This window comes from Leptidea sinapis, chromosome 28, assembly GCF_905404315.1.
Source record: "Leptidea sinapis chromosome 28, ilLepSina1.1, whole genome shotgun sequence".
Taxonomy (NCBI): domain Eukaryota; kingdom Metazoa; phylum Arthropoda; class Insecta; order Lepidoptera; family Pieridae; genus Leptidea; species Leptidea sinapis.
In genome coordinates, this window is record NC_066292.1 from 2,134,425 (window position 1) to 2,152,420 (window position 17,996).

General features: G+C 38.4%; 1 protein-coding gene across 6 annotated transcripts in view; it reads left to right on the forward strand.

Moving 5' to 3' along the window:
• LOC126973083 (endophilin-A) overlaps window positions 1-17,996 on the forward strand; it is a 70,784-nt gene that overhangs the window by 15,411 nt on the left and 37,377 nt on the right. The window contains exon 1 of one of the 6 annotated variants that reach the window (XM_050820212.1): window positions 15,459-15,581. The exons of the other annotated variants lie outside the window; for them this stretch is intronic. The gene's annotated coding sequence lies outside the window, so the exon portion shown is untranslated. Of the gene's footprint in view, window positions 1-15,458; window positions 15,582-17,996 lie in introns of those variants that run through there. 6 annotated transcript variants of the gene reach the window in all.

A 17,996-nucleotide genomic window follows, 5' to 3' on the forward strand; every position in this document is an offset into this window, starting at 1 on the left:
CATCGAAAGTCCGTTACCTAATCAGTAAAACGACATCCATAACTTTATAAAAATCAAACGAAAAGTATCTAAAATTTTGATATTAAACACTCCCATACATTTTGTATGAGATTAGTAGAAAAGTTATAGTTTCCTTATTTTAAAAGGTTATTCTAGCTTAATACTGATATTAAAGGAAACTATTTATTAACCTAACAAAGTAATAAAACTTCTCAAATCTTTTTATTGAATAATATTTATATTTAGTAATTAGTACACAATTTTCTATTCGAAGTTACGTCCTTATGCAAGACCTTTCTACTAATCTCATACTAAATGTATGGGAGTGTTTAACATCAAAATCTTAGATACTTCTAGTTTGATTTTTAAAAAGTAATTGATGTCATTTTACTCATTAGGTAACTGACGGTATATCAGTTTAAAGTTTTTTGATAATATCTATCTTAGTTACGGAATAATCGCTTGGTAACACTTAACTATAACACTCTGTATAGCAGTTCTTTTCAACGTTTTGATCAGCATTAATTAAATACAAAGGAGTTGTTCCAAAATGGGCCATCTCTTTGTACGTTTACTAGATATAGCATCAGATTACACAAAAAACTTATCATTACTATATTTCTTTTTTGTCCTATTGTCGTGTACAAATTCAATCATTGGATTGTTGTTGGCAATACAGCTGTAGTACTTACATCATTTTTTTACGCGAGTAGCTTTAGCATGGCAACAAAAAATGCTAACAGGGAACCATAGAGTACCTATTATTTACCTTTTAGAGTACTTTTTTTAATTACTTGTTTTACGGCCATGGGTTCAAGCCCTGTTGTGTTTATGACTAACTAGTTGACCCTTCGGGTTTTGAAACAAAAACGAATGATATACCCTTTAACTACCATTCATTGTTTGTAGTAGGTAAGACGGTGCGGGGGGAGGGTCGTATCGTATCGTATCAAGCGTTTTGTATAATTTTGTGAACTTAAATCGTAACAAACAAAGTCACATACGAATTCATTTTAATAGGATACAGCCACTCATTCCAGTGCACCTAATCAACACTTGTTACAAGGCACATGACACATTCCACATTAAGTCTTAGGATGACTGGCGCAGAGTGGAGTGATCGAGGTCATAAGCACTTATATAATATTGACACTGTAAACCCTTTTTGTCCATACACGGTTTTTCGCCGCGTTATGTTTGTCGTTGTTTTGATCATTTACTGTGGAAGCTAGTTCAAGGCATACACGACTGCGCCACAGTATATACATATAAGCTATAGTAATGCAGTAGAAGTAGTATCAATTTCAATGGAATCAAATAAATTCTCTTTAATGAATCAGTATATTATTATCAATGAATAACGTGATTTCTAATAATATTCTGTAGGTTATACCAGAAAATACACACTTTATTATTTGATTAATTTAGATCGGTATTTAGCACACCTTTAGCACTTTAGTATCGTTTACTAGCCAAAGCCACGATCATCCAAACTTCATAATAGTCCATCGTTTTTACCTGTGTTCGGAGCATGCTCTGACAAACTTTCAGCTTTCACAAAATAACAAAGGTTGGAGTTCACAGGCCAGTAACCAGAGATAATTCACAGAGATGGGACATGTCTGAAATTAAAGAAAAAGTATTGGATAGAACTAATACGACTTAGTTATATTGACAATTTTATTACTCTGATATCGATGATAATTTATCGACTCTTCTGACACATGTATTCGGATAATGCCGCTTAACATCAGGTCATTCACCTGCTCCTTACTTTATTTACTACATAGACCAAGTATAGTAACTAGACTAATAATAGCTTCCCTCTCACTCACACGAGAAAAAGAAAAACTTATGCGAGTCTTATGTAAAGAAATGAGATAGTGATTAGTTTTTTTTTGTTTCGCCATGCGTGCCGGTTTTTTCAAGGTCAGCACACCTGGTGTGCTAAACAAACTCGACAGCGCTGCACAGATATTTTGTTTACATTTATTTGCGTCTACAAAAATAAGCTATTATTGTTGTGAAACGTGTGAAATACCACTATTTATTCAACATCAGTGACAATTTAAAGTAGAATCGAAGGAAATATGGCGCGATGTTGTGTTTTACGATATAAAAGTGATAGTGAAAGAACACTTGTGTTACCTTTGACTTGTACATAAAATATGTAACCGATGTCTAGTTACTATACTTGGTCTTTGGTTTACTTCCATAAAATAGAAGTGTATTTTGAATCATAAAATTGTTAGATTTTAAAACAAATATGTTTCCCACGTTACCGCCTCGTCACATAAACATATGTAGCGAAGAGTATTTCATAAACTGTTTCATGGGGGATTAAATAGACCCTTGACACAGATTCTCATCTTACGGAGCGTGTACTTGGCCCGAGGATTAAAAGCCCTAGATGGGCGACGTCAAATAAAAGAATATTTTTCTTTGTAGAGACGTATTATTAAACGTAAGTACATAAATCCGAAAAAGGTTTATATAGCTTTTATTAAATATCTGCTAATAATAGGCTATTATTAAAACTCATATGCAATTTCTTTAAAACTGTAGTTCTGTCAGAACACCTTATATCGGAAATTGTCTAGAGAAACAAGTATCCGCGCGACTTCACACGCGGTGATTTGCTTTGGGTGGCAATCTAACCAATCAAGAGTTTAATTTTACGAAATGAACGGAATCCTTATTCATTTACTTAAATAAATAAAATAACCTGAGATACTCTTTATGTCATCTGCTTGTGAGAGTTCCGTTAAAATACCGTTTTCAGCCGCTTTGTATGTTAATCGAAACAATCAACCAAAAGCTTATTATTCCGATGCTACAGACACTTAAATTTTATTAATGTGCATAGATTTTCATGAGTGCAGCATCAAAGTCAAAGTCAAAAAATTTTTATTCACTGTTAAACTTTATAAGTTATTTAGTGCAAGTCAGGATGAAGTACAAAAGTTACAATAGCATTCAAATGAGTATAACAATATTCATTAACAAAATTTAGAACATTAATTCCAACTATCTTTATCATTCATACAATCTTTCACATTATAATAGGCCTTAGATGTTAATTTATTTTTTACGACACATTAAATTTTTTAATAGGTAATATTTTAATTTCATTTGAGAGTTTATTATAAAATATAACACAATCCACTGAAAAAGATTTAGCAATTCTACGGAGCCTAGTAGATGGAATTGCGAGTTTATGTTTCTTTCGAGTATGGACACTGTGTACATCACTATTCTTTTTAAATTGGCTAATATTTTTATGAGCGTATAGGAGGTTCTCGTATATGTACTGGCAGTGTACTGTCATAATATTTATTTCACTTAACTTTTCTCTCAATGAATCCCTTGAACGCATTTTATAGACATCGAAAAACAATGTTGATTATCTTTTAAGTTTTTAATTTATATGATCATCAGGAATTGACCAATTTATTATATCTATTGATAACTTTTCATAACATAAGATTTCTGTAAATATCTTCAACAATAATAATTGGGTATTCGTTCGTGAATTTATAATGTTTTCGGTTTATACGCTAGATTTTAATCTGGGTACAGTGTAAATATATCTGAGTATCGCTCTTTGATGGTTCGACGTCTGGAGGATATTATCTTACTAATACATCGCTTTCGTAAATAGCTTACCCCTTTTGAACTGCGATATTCTGAGAATGGAGATCGATATATGCTATTTAAAGACTCCTTAAAATAATTTTGCACATTGGTTATTGACATTCTACAATTTTTATCGAATAGTCTAACAAAAGAGCTGCCAGGTCATCTGATAGTAAGTAGGTACATACGTACGCAATATCAAATTATGACAGTAGTGCTTCAAGCTTTATCTATCTATAAAAATAAGTAAAATTATATAATACAATTAAATTTAAAATTTAATTTAATTTTATATTTAATTGTATTATATAATTTTACTTCATACATATATTATTGTAATTTTAACTGGGTGCATACCTTTTAATAAAGATATTATTATTATTATTATTCTTATCTATCTATATATATAAAAATTAATTGCTGTTCGTTAGTCTCGCTAAATCTCGAGAATGGCTGGACCGATGTGGCTAATTTAGGTCTTGAATTATTTGTGGAAGTCCAGAGAAGGTTTAAAAGGAAGGAAGGAAGGTTGAATAAATAGGAAAATGCTGCTAAATTAAATAAAAACAACAAATTTGTTTTTCCTTCGATGTGTCCATACATAATTTCTTTGAGAGAATTTATTGACGCACGGTTTGACAGTTCTGCTGTGAAACAATTTCATTACGACAGCAGGGTCCATATTTTACGAAGAAATTCTTGATGTGATGATATATTATTTACAAATTGATATAAAAACATTATTTTATTTATTATACACAGAACAACGTCTGTCGGGTCAGCTAGTACGAAATAAAAATTACAAAGAATGAAGTGATACCAAGTTCAAACAAATAACATATTCAACATCTTTAACTTAGTACTTTTTCAAATGACGATATGATATTTAGTTAACATACAAAGTTTATATATTTTACAATAAAATATCTTCTATAATCGGTTGAAATTGTACTTTCGCGTGAAGAGACACAGTTTTTGATGGCCGCTGTAACAAAATAATGCAGTGCATTAGCCAATTTAAGTGATAATGTTTCACTTCGAGATCTCTCTTCATACTGACAACGCCATATTGCTTACTGAGCCTATTAGGCTCAGTGAGTGGTCATAGATGGTAAAGGTGAAGTGGACTTTATTACGCCATGATCTTCCAAGACGACGGCGGATGAACTCGTTTTCATATAATAAAATGTATCAAATCACAAATAGATTTCATTCTCTCTAGGCTCAAAATAAATAATTCGCTTCGTTAGTTGAACTTCAACACCGTCGTAATTATAAACTGTATAATAGAAGTCATAAAATATTCTCGCTATAGTTTTAATTTGTTAGAAATTTTAGAAAACCTGCAAGCAGCTTTAATACGTGGTAAAGCAAACTCGTTCAGTGGTGCCGTACAAAGTTGCACTGCTAGTGCTTAGAAGCCCGCAGAGTTGAGATAGTTTATTAATTATTATCTACATTGTACACAACAATGTTAAATTACATTAGATTCGTCTATTTTTAAAATGCTGTATCAAAAAAAAATGGAGTTCGTCTCAGGACAGAAGTGATAACTTAAACTAATTGAACTATTTAATATTGAAATTGATTAACTTGAGAAAATCTTAGGTTATCATTTTAATTTTATGTGTATTAATGTGATAATGTAAGGAAAGGTTATTTATTAATAAAATATTTTATTGATTATAAATCGAATATGTATATTAGAATTTTGTGAATTAAGGTAAGGTACCCATGTCGTATTGTCCCGGAAACACCGCACAAGGAAGCTCATTCCATAGCTTTTTGTAGTACGAGGGAGAAAGCTCCTTGAAAACCGCACTGTGGAAGACCGCCACACATCCAGATGGTGGGGATAAAATCCTAACTTGTAACGTGTCGTGCGAAGGTGGAATTCGGCGGCAGGAATCAGGTTAAACAGCTCTTCGGAACACTCCCCGTGATAAATGCGGTAGAAGACACACAATGATACGACGTCTCTACGCAACGCCAAGAGATCCAGCCGTTCACAGAGCACTGAGTCCCCGACAATTCGAGCTGCTCTACGTTGCACGCGGTCAAATGGATCGAGCAGATACTGGGGTGCGCCAGACCAGAGATGACAGCAATACTCCATGTGTGGCCGGACCTGCGCTTTGTAGAGCGCTAGAATGTGGGCCGGCTTGAAGTATTGCCGTGCTCTATTGATGACGCCCAGCTTCTTCGAAGCCAATTTGGCTTTGCCCTCCAGATGGCCACGGCAATCGCTCGAGATTTCGAGACCCAGTATTCCGATACTAGGCAAGGCTTTAAGGGAAGTGTTCTCGAAGAGCGGTGATACGGCAAATGGGGTATTTTTAGTGGTAAACGCGCAAACTTGAGTCTTCTGGGGGTTAAATTGGACAAGGTTCAATTTACCCCATTCCGCGACAATCTCGAGAGAGGACTCGATAGAAGACACAAGTTTCTCCCGGCACTGGTCGACGATTTCCCGAGAGAGACCTGCATGGCCCGTGTATACGGCATCACCAGTGCTGTCGTCCGCATAGCAATGTATGTTGGAGGTGTCCAACATATCATTGATATGCAGAAGAAACAGCGTAGGAGATAGCACACACCTTTGGGGCACTCCAGCATTCACGGGCTTCGGGTTCGAGCAATATCCGTCGACAACGACCTGTATGCTACGCCCAGTGAGGAAGCTGGAGGTCCACTTGCACAAGCTCTCGGGAAGCCCAAATGATGGAAGTTTTGAGAGGAGCGCCTTGTGCCATACACGATCAAAGGCCTTCGCTATATCCAGGCTAACTGCCAGGCCTTCCCCCTTGCTTTCAATAGCCACCGCCCATCTATGTGTTAGGTATACCAGAAGATCACCTGCCGAACGTCCATGGCGAAAGCCGTACTGTCGGTCGTTGATCAACTGGTGACCCGCTAGGTATACTAAAAGCTGGCGGCTAATAATGCTCTCCATGATTTTAGAGAGCAGGGAGGTGATAGCAATAGGCCTGTAGTTCGCCGGATCCGAACTGTCTCCTTTTTTTTGGATCGGATGGACAAGGGCTGACTTCCATGAGTCAGGGACTACGCCTTTGGAATAAGTGCCGGAATAAACGCGTTAGCAGCGGCGTCAACTCAGGGGCACACGTTCTAAGCACGATTGGAGAAATGCCATCCGGCCCGCTCGACTTCCTGACATCCAACGAAAACAGAGCTCGCCTAACAGTTTTCTGTCTGAACTGTACTTCAGGCATAGAGCTCTGACACCGCGGGATGGTCGGCGGTGTTTTTCCGTTGTCGTCAAGTGTCGAGTTGGAGGCGAAAAGAGCGCACAGGAGCTCGGCTTTCTCTTTTGCCGTATGGGCCAGGGTGTCATTCCTCATGTGCAACGGCGGCATGGACGGCTGGTTGAAGTTACCAAGAGCAGCTTTCGACAACGACCAGAACTTGCGTGTTCCGGTCGGGTAACTGGAAAGCTGCTCGCCAATTTTGTCGACGTGCTTAGACTTAGCACGGGCGATTTGCCGCTAAAAAAATCTGGAGGCACGGTTATATTTCCTCTTAAGAACTTTGCAGTTCGGATCCTTTGTGCCCAGCGCCGCAACCCAAGTTCGATACGCCTGTTTTTTGCAGTCAGATGCTGCTTTAACTGACACATGAACCAAGGCTGTGATCTGCCACCGCTCGGTACTACAGAGCTTGGTATAAAAATATCCATGCCCTGCAGTATCACATCGGCTACTGCAACGGCGCAGGCACTAGGATCATCCGAAGGGAAACAAACCTTGCCCCAAGGGTAGGATGCAAAAAAGGAACGCATCCTATCCCAATCTGCTGACTTGTAGTGCCAAACGCGGCGGGTCGCTGGTGGTCTGCGACGTTGGCGTCGGATAGGCACTACACTCCTGACCAGGCAATGGTCGGACGTTCCGAGAGGGGCGTCGACAAAGACCTGGTAACCATCGGGATGTGTAGTCAGCAGAAGATCTAATAAGGACGGCATGTGGCCATCCACATCCGGGAGCCGCGTTGGCGACTCAACCAATTGGGACAGACCATACGCCAATGCAAAATTATCGATCGCCCTGCGTAGCTTTTGGTACGTGATCCAAGCCATTCGGCATTGTGCCCGTTGAAATCACCCAAGACTACGATTTCAGCGGAGGGGATCTGTGCAAGCACGTCGTCAATTGCCGCTTGAACGCAGCCCATGAGATGATCGGTTTCTGCGTTACCACTATGGGACCTGTAGACACACGCATAGATACGGACGCGGTCCTCTAAATCTACGCGGAGCCAGAGAGTAGACAGGTCCCTACCCTCAAAATTGCCGAGACGGCGACAGCAGATATCCTCCCTAACGTACACACATACCCCGGCATGAGGCAAAAAATTGTGCTCAATTTTGTACCCGGGGTACGTTAAATATGACGTATCGCTAGGTCGAGATATCTGCGTCTCCGTAAGGAAACACAAGGCCGGCTGCGCCGTCTCAAGGTGGTGGTGGACGGCGTTTAAATTGGAGTGAATTCCCCTGATTTTGCAAAAGTCCATGTTGAGCGTGGAGCGGGGTGCCGTGGTGTTTCTGCCTCGTTTGTCCTCGGTCATGCGCGGTTCAGAAGTGCCCACCCCAGAATACGAAGGGCAGCCCGAGCGAGAGTGCTCGGGGAGGGATTCTCCGGCTCTGGTAGAGTACCCTCCTGGGGTAATATCTCTTTATGGACCGCTCTCATATTTTGTTGGGGGGAGGGGGTGGGGGTAAGGGATGGCCTCCGGTCCTCGACACTAACCTATGCGAAACATAGCGGCACTAGGCCGCTACTTCACGCCGGTATTCTGTGCGAGTGTGGTAATTAACCCGGACGAGTCTGGCCCGATTGTGCTGACGTCATAAGACGGCAGCGTGACTCTCCCACTTCTAAAAAGCCCTTAGTCGCCTCTTACAACACCCATGGGCCTGGGACTCCCTTATTCTTTTTACGCCCCGGGGAAAGTACAGGGCAAGTAGTGTAGGTTTTTGTACGGCATCAACAAATTACGGTTGGGTTTATAAATAACAGTTTACTTTTAGTATAATACTAGCTGACCCAGCAAACGTTGTATTGCCGATATTAAAATCGCGATACAAAAGTAACTGTTGATCGTAGATGGGTGAAAATTTGAAGTTGTATGTATTTTTTAATGCTGACTCATAATCGAACAAAAATTAAAAAAAAAAATCGTGTGGACCACCCTTAACATTTAGGGGGATGAAAACTAGATGTTGTCCGATTCTCAGACCTACCTAATATGAACTCAAAATTTCATGAGAATCGGTCAAGCCGTTTCGGAGGAGTTCGAAGTTTAACACTATGACACGAGAATTTTATATATTAGATCAATCCATTCTACATATTTTTGAACAAGAATTTAATGCCTTAGAAGTCGTCAGGTCTCTCTCTCAAAATAAAAATATTGAAGGTCGAAATAGACCTTTAATTTTCATTTTTATTTTCTTGGAAAATATAATATAATTCTATCATAAATACTTGACGCACAAGAACAGGAAAAACGAAATAATTATTGTAATGATTGAATTTCAACAAATTTCGTAATTAACGAAAAATATTAATAATATATATTGCACTTGTATAGTTAAAGCAAAGCGCACCGGTCACCAGTTAGTTATAGTGCACACTGCACACGAATTTTAAACTTATTGCATGTTTCAATATCTTGTAATGTAAGTTTGTATTCTACAAGCACACGCTTTAGGCACTTGTCCCACCGCCTGCGATAAACTAGAAACATGGAACAAATTAACGAGCAGCTAGAAGCAAATGTTCCGATAGTTGTGATGCCTGGCTATAGCAAGTACATAAGCGCGAAGATTATTTACATTTTTGTGGAAAATGATCGCTGGGAGTTTCCGGCCGCGTTCGTCTTTTTTTTATGACAATAAGGGACGATACGAGCAGGACGTTAAGCTGATGGTAATTGATCCGCGCTGCCCATTACAATGCAGTGCCGCTCAGGATTCTTGAAAACCCCAAAAATTATGAGTGGCAGTACAATTACGCTCGTCACCTTGAGACATAACATGTTACGTTTCATTTCCCCAGTAATTTCACTAGCGGCAGAAAAAGGCGCTGTTGAGATACCCATAATCTAGCCGGCATGCAAAGAAGCCTCCCACTGGTAAATGCCCTAAGGTTGCCTCTTAAAACACCCCTGAGCCTGGGACTTCTCTATTCTTTTTATGCCCCGGGGAAGCATAAAAAAAACCGCCGTCTGAACGCCCAGCAAGAATCACTCGAGTCTTAACTTTGATAGATCCTGTCGCTGCGACAAACTAGTAGTGATAGTCCTCGCCAACAGTGAAAAGTCAGCGATCACCAGTGATCCCCAACAGATGAGACTTACGGACGTTCAAGATTAGAGCATACTCCCAACTTTAAGGCGGGCAACGCAATTTCCCCCTCTAATATAAAAAAGTGTGTGTGTACTTATGTATCCACCCAAGATGTTATACTTCTTTGGCCTAACGGAGCAAAAATCCTTAAAATTATTTATTCTTCGTGCTGTTCTTCGTTTGAAAAAAGAACAATTTTGTAAAAAACTTGCAATTACTTACAATTAATTATTAAATAACGAAAACGGCTGTACGGGCTTGGACCCTTTGCCTATTCTAATAATGGACGAGGAAACCAAAAAAAAAAATAATAACGAATGTCGCTAACGGCAGGAATTTTTCGGAACCAACTTCACTCTGTTACTTTTGTGTTACAGTGATGCGCGCGCATCCTACAATTTCACTCTCATAATTTTTTCATATCGCGCCTAAAGAAATATAACTTCAAAAAACTTAATATATTGTGTGTGTTTTTTATTCACACGGCACCTTTATCCTTTGTACGTTTCTTGATTGAGAAAATTGTTGAAAGTAAGTTTCTTTCTTGCTGGCGGTGTGACAAGTGCCTTACGTCGCACAAAATATGTGAATATTTCAAATTTACCCAGAAACTTTCCAGTCGTAAAGTGTTAAAGTTTCCAATGTTAGCCAACCGAAATAACTTTGCGAGCGAAGCAGTTGGCAAATATTAAATACAGAAACTACGTACTAGTAGGTATGATGGCTCTTTGCACAGGGTGCTGGCTTGCTGGACGCGCCTTTTTACTGCCGTTAAGCAGTAATGTGAAAGCAATTTTGTTTTGGTTTGAAGAGTGCCGAAATTACTTGGCTAGTGCGACTTCACATCTGTCTCAAAGTGAGGAGCGCAGTTACAATGCCACTCAGAATTGCGGTGTTCAATATGCTCGTCTCGTCACTTGCTCTCATAAAATGAAACGACATTTAGAATATATTTGTCAGTTTTCAATAGGCAAGCATACATTTGATATCGGTCATCCAATGCACTGTTTATAAACATCGGCGACCGCGTTTTTAATTTAATTTTGAGTGTTGCGGAGATTAACTCACTTAAGAGGGCCTTTCCCGGTCCTGTCTTTATAACGTAACTTAAACATTTGGAAATCTAAAGTTGTAAGATCAGTTATTTATGGCATAGCATTATCAATGATGATGAGCAGCTTTCCAGTTACCCGACCGAACACGCAAGTTCTGGTCGTTGTCGAAAGCTGCTCTTGGTAACTTCCACCAGCCGTCCCTGCCGCCGTTGCACATGAGGAATGACACCCTGGCCCATACGGCAAAAGAGAAAGCTGATCTCTTGTGCGTTCTTTTTGCCTCCAACTCGACTCTTGACGACAACGGAAAAACACCGCCCACCATCCCGCTGTCAGAGCTCTATGCCTGAAGTACAGTTCAGACACAAAACTGTTAGGCGAGCTCTGTTTTCGTTGGACGTCAGGAAGTCGAGCGGGCTGGATGGCATTTCTCCAATCGTGCTTAGAACGTGTGCCCCTGAGTTGACGCCGGTGCTAACGCCTTTATTCCGGCATTCTTATTCAAAAGGCGTAGTCCCTGACTCATGGAAGTCAGCCCTTGTCCATCCGATCCAAAAAAAGGAGACAGTTCGGATCCTTATTACCTCCCTGCTCTCCAAAATCATGGAGTGCATAATCAGCCGCCAGCTCTTGGTATATCTAGAGGGTCACCAGTTGATCAACGACCGACAGTACGGCTTTCGCCATGGTCGATCGGCAGGTGATCTTCTGATATACCTAACACATAGATGGGCGGCGGCTATTGAAAGCAAGGGGGAAGGCCTGGCAGTTAGCCTGGATATAGCGAAGGCCTTTGATCGTCATCGACGTCAGGTCGTTGTCGAAGGATATTGCTCGAACCCGAAGCCCGTGAATGCCGGAGTGCCCCAAGGCTGTGTGCTCCCACGCTATTTCTTCTGCATATCAATGATCGAGTCCTCTCTTGAGAAGGCCGCGGAATGGGGTAAATTGAACCTTGTCCAAGTTAACCCCCAGAAGACTCAAGCTTGCGCGTTTACCACTAAAAAAACCTCATTTGTCGTATCACCGCTCTTCGACAGCACTTCCCCTAAAGCCTCGCCTAGTATCGGAGTACTGGGTCTCGAAATCTCGAGCGTTTGCCAATTTCGTGGCCATCTGGATGGCAAAGCCAAATTGGCTTCCAAGAAACTGGGCGTCATTAATAGGGCACGGCAATACTTCAAGCCGGCCCACATTCTAGCGCTCTACAAAGCGCAGGTCCGGCCACACATGGAGTATTGCTGTCATCTTTGGTCTGGCGCACCCCAGTATCAGCTCGATCCATTTGACCGCGTGCAACGTAGAGCAGCTCGAATTGTCAGGGACCCAGTGCTCTGTGAACGGCTGGATCACTTGGCGTTGCGTAGAGACGTCGCTTCATTGTGTGTCTTCTACCGCATTTATTACGGGCAGTGTTCCGAAGAGCTGTTAAACCTGATTCTTAACACATGGTGTTAAGTGTTCACCCTCGCCCACATTCTCTTGCAACACCAGAGGAATCACAGGAATGTGTCGGCCTTTAAGGAAGGTGTACGTGAATGTTTAAATAATTTGATAAAATCTAATACTGTTAACGTTAAATGTGAGTTAAACCTTAACTATAACAGCTAATATGATGAAACCCAGCCGTAGTACAGTTATACTTATACGGGCAATATTACAACGGCACGGAGTTATAGTTTCCATTTCCACGATTTGTCACGGCAATGGTTCCGGCAACTTTAATACAGTGATCCTCACGGTCGGTTTCACATAAAATACAGTTCAATAGATATTTTACGAATGACCGATACTGTTCCTATCCTTTTGGCAGATACAAATTCGAGAATGATGTAAATGCACCATTTTATTGCTGGCTAAAATGCTGAAATAGAAAAAATAGCTTTTAACCAGCTAGTTTTCTAGTTTAGTTTACAAGTTTTCTCCATATTCAGTTATGGAGCGGAAACCTGGACACTGAAGTAGGCGCCTTTAAAAATGTGGTGCTGGAGAAAATGCTACAAATTCCATGGACCGCCTTTCGCACCAACGTGTCTATTCTGGGAGAGCTTAATATTAAAACTAGACTTTGCGCTATATGCTTTCGTAGAGTGCTGGAATTCTTCAGACATATTACTCGTAAAGAGGGTCACAACCTTGAACAGCTGATGGTGACAGGCAAGGTAGATGGCAAACGTCCCAGAAGACGCAGTCCCGCAAGATGGTCGGACGATACTATACGAAATATCTTCTCTGAACATCAACTTCCACAATGCCTTTGAACGGAAGAAACTGATGCAGCGGTCGAGTCACGACCCTCAGTAATGAGGAAAACGACGCGGGGAGGAGGAACCAGCAATATCATATTTCCACACAATTAGAAACAGATTCATGGCAGGTTAATTAGGGACGTTGACATTAATTGATGATTAAGTCGATATTATAGACAGGCAGGTAAATGAACAATGTAATACGGCCAAACAGAAGCAATTTATCACGTGCAGCTATTGTCCGCTAAATATGCTCTATATTTTAGTTAGTCCTTTTTGCGTTGTTTATAATTATGTAACTGTAATGTAACTTTATAGTAATGAATGTAGAGGAAGCGCGTGAGGTTTGTAAGGATAGAAGCAAGTGGCATTCTATTGCCTCTGCCTACCCCGACGGGAACAAGGCGTGAGTGTATGAATGAATGAATGAATTAATAACTTTATTCCAGACTCAGAGATCTATAATACAATAAAATATGATAAAATAAAGTACTTAACTAACAAGTAAACATAAAGTCAAATAATAAAAATACAAAAAAATGCTTTTTATGATGGGTCATTTATAAAGACTATGTGTATAAACGTTTTTAGGACTTCTAATGATTGACCAACTTATTCATAATGGTCCGCTAACCTAAAGAGCCGCTAAGGAGTGTTTTTTCTCATTCTGACTTAGGTCGATAGAAGAAGACAAAGTGTGAATTAGCAATGCTTTAAGTTAGCAGACTATTATGAATAAGGGGGTGAATCTTTACACCTGTCAACTCTGGTCATAAATGACGCTATTATTTTGCACTGTATTGCGTTTAAATTGTCAACCCTTGCGTTGGTGTACATTTCGGAGGCACTACAACACCACCTCAAGCCCATTAAGTGCCTAAAGATGTCATTGTAGGTCACCCACGATGGTGTCTTGCAATTCGTTAGTAAATCGCAATGCAATTTATGCCCAATTTAAATTATTATATCAACAAACAAAAAATTCACATCTTAAATTGTTAACTAACAGAAAAGAAAACAATAATAAGTGAGGATAACTATTAATTTATTATTCAATAAATAATTAATGAACGGTTCGAAGTGGGCGGAATCTATATTATTGCTAAAGTGAAGAATCCGGCATACTTCAAACTATTTGCTTTTATTTGAACTGCAATTAATTAATTTTGAACTCTGTGTTTCGTAACATCATATTTTTTTTACATGTTATTCTCAGTCCTGCTTTTTCCTAGAAGTAGTTACTTACCTTAAATAATTTCACCAATTTCATATTGTATTTTTTATTTATATTTTTAATGATTGAATGAATTTTAATTTGAATTACACCCGATTAAATTTGCAAATCACTCACTCCTGTAATTACAATAGAAAGTTCTCTATATTAACATACTAGCTTCTGCTAGCCGCGACTTCGTCTGCATATTTCGATAATTTTTTTTATAATAAAAGAATACTTATTATAACATATGCTATTGCGACACTTCTTGTAAATAATGATGTGTTCTGAAAAGTCGTAGTACATTATTTTATATCATCAATAGTTTTCGCAGCGCACGCGATGAGAAGAATATTTTAGGTATTTTTTACACCTTGGGTTACATTATTGCAGTTTTAGTAAGGATTACTATTTTTTTTGAAAATATAAAATAGCCTACGTTACCCTGGGATGGTGTGGCTTCCCAACAATGAAATGAATTTTTCCAATGGTTGAGTAGTTTCGGATCCAAACATGAAACAAAACAACAAAACGGAATGCAAACAAACAAACAATCAAATTAAAATCAATAAAAATTTTACTTTACCCGTATTTTTATTATATTAGTATAGATAAAACTTCATTTAATATTATTATATTAAAAACAGAACAGGATTGTTATATTATTATCGAACGCCAAACAATAATCTAATTAGTTCCTGCCATCAGTTCTACAATATGCTTAGATTTCTTTCAACGTAGCATTCTTTTAATTCTGCATTGTGTAGAATTCATCTGCAGTAACCTCAGATGATGTCCATTTGGCACAATTTAAAGCTGTATATAGGCAAATTATTTGAAATAGAATTGTGGATTGATATCGGATGGGCGGGGGTTTGGGGGTTGAGGTCGTCAAGCGGGGTGTTGCGCGCGCAGAGATGTCTTTACGTTCGGCTTAGTAAACCCCGTGCTACGAACCCCGCGTGACTGCTACGCAACCGTAGTCACGGCCGTAACCAATTATTGCTACATACACAATATATTGGGATTATTTTTATGTAACCAAGCTTCTCCATGTAAGTGATATTTCTTTATTATTAGACATAATAATATGTAATGATATATAAACGATTTAGTCTAATATGTACGTATAGCGTATTTAAATATGGATGAAACGTTTCCATCGTGTTAACAATTTTAAAATAATTATACAATGGATTCATATCTATCGACTGCTATTGGGTTTCACTTTGTTTAATATTATGTTGTGCAGGGTCAACTGGAGAATCCAATTTAGGGGATGATTTTACTTTCAGTGGGTAGAGTGCGCAGCTCTATAGACATTTTAGCGACTACGTGGGTAGATAGTAATGCACTCGAATATTTAATAAGTATTTGAGCAGTTTTTACTAGCATTCATTTGTTCTGGTGTCTGTAATCGAATGTAATCAATATATACTTTTTTACGAATATATTTCAAAATACGAAGTTAATTAGATTTATTGTTAAGTGAACATTGTGCTATATTAAATTTGTACTTGAGTGAAATTTTATGTTATTTTTATAATTTTAGTAAACCTTACCACGTATAAGACAAACATATGATTTTTCGATGTTATAATAGAAAATTACTGTACTAAGAACAGATAATATAAAATATTTAACACATCAACGATTAATAGAAAAGTTTATTAATGATATATAATATGATATTATTATATATTATGGATTACAGGATCGTTTCACTAATTTGGTGCAACATAAAACTGGCACAAGGTCATTGTCCACAGGTAAATTTGAAATACCCATGGTACAAATTACTATGGAGATAAATGATTATGAACGTTAAAAAAACGAGTTCCATTCTAACTCAATAGTTTATCCTAGGACATAAGACGTGAGCCTACACTTGCTAAATTTAAAAGTTTATTAAAAACACTTGTTAAATACGTTGTAACCATTTAAGTAAATTAATTGTATTAATATAACCTAATTTAATAATTTATAAGCTATGTTTATGTAAAGCGAGTTACCTGCAGTCAAACTGCGTAAGCAGTTTTGCGGGGCATGGTGTAAAATAAATTGTAACTTTTATGAATAAATATATTACATACATACACATAAAATACATTATATTGTAGGATATAATAAATAAGTTAAGAACTAGAATATTAGAAAAATGGATTTGGATAATTAATTAATGATTTGATAACTGAGCTGATTGACCTCTGTCTTACAGATAACTTATCAGAAGTAGGGTTTTTGTATGATTAATTATTTTCGATGGGGATGTAGTTGGACAACACAAGTGTGTCTCGAGATTTCGTGTGCTCAATATGACCACTGTTGTCACCATTGGACAGTACTCCCCAGTCCATAGCTCCTTTCATTTGCATGCATACAAATTACAATGAGAGACGAACATGACGTTCAGCTGATGGAAATTGATACGCCCTGCCCATTACAATGTAGTGCCACTCAGGATTATTGAAAAACCCAAAAATTCTGAGCGGCACGACAATTGCGCTCGTCACCTTGAGACATAAGATGTTAAGTCTCATTTGCCCAGTAATTTTTCTAGCTACGGCGCCATTCAGAGCGAAACACATTAATGTTTACACATTACTGCTTCACGGCAGAAATAGGCGCCGTGTGCAAAGGAGCCTCACACTGGTATTGGCTTGCATCATAAAAGATCAACTCCTCTCTGATAAGCATGATGTTCACTATTTGTATAATCTACTGCTCTTAGATATTTTTAGTTTGTGATAAGTTTTGCTTGTTTGTTGTAACAGCATATCAGTTCATTTAATCACTTCAAAGAGTTGTAACACACAGTTTATTTATACATTCCAAAGAAATTTAAACTTCTTATTTATTATAAAAAAGTGTTTGTGTACTAATACGTACGCACGCAAGAAATTGTACTTCTTTAGCGTAACAAAACAAAAATCCTTAAAAAATATTTTTCTTCCTGATATTTTCGTTTGTAGGTTCTTTCTAATTCGAATTCTTTAATATTATAATAAAGAAGGTATTAAATTAGGGAACGTCAGGGTGTTGAATTTCCGTGACGGTGTGCGCGCGCATCGTAATAATTCACCCTGATTTTTTTTCCCTAACGCGCCATAAGAAGTATAACTAGAACTTAAAAAACACAATTTTTCTTGTAAAGAACATAAATACGCTATTTATGTGAATATTTCATTTTATTGTTGCCTCGAGCGCTTGGAAAGAGATTATGAAACGACTGAAGATAGCACTATCAGCCCTTAACGGCTTCTATTTATTAATGGTTTGTTATCCTATTTATGTTATACACGTATGATCGCGACTTTTTTTATGAAAATACGGGACGAGACGAGTAGGACGTTCAGCTGATGGTAATTGATACGCCCTGCCTACCACAGGATTCTTGAAAAACCCAAAAATTCTGAGCGGTTCTACAGTTTCGCTCGTCACTTTGAGACATCAGATGTTAAGTCTCATTT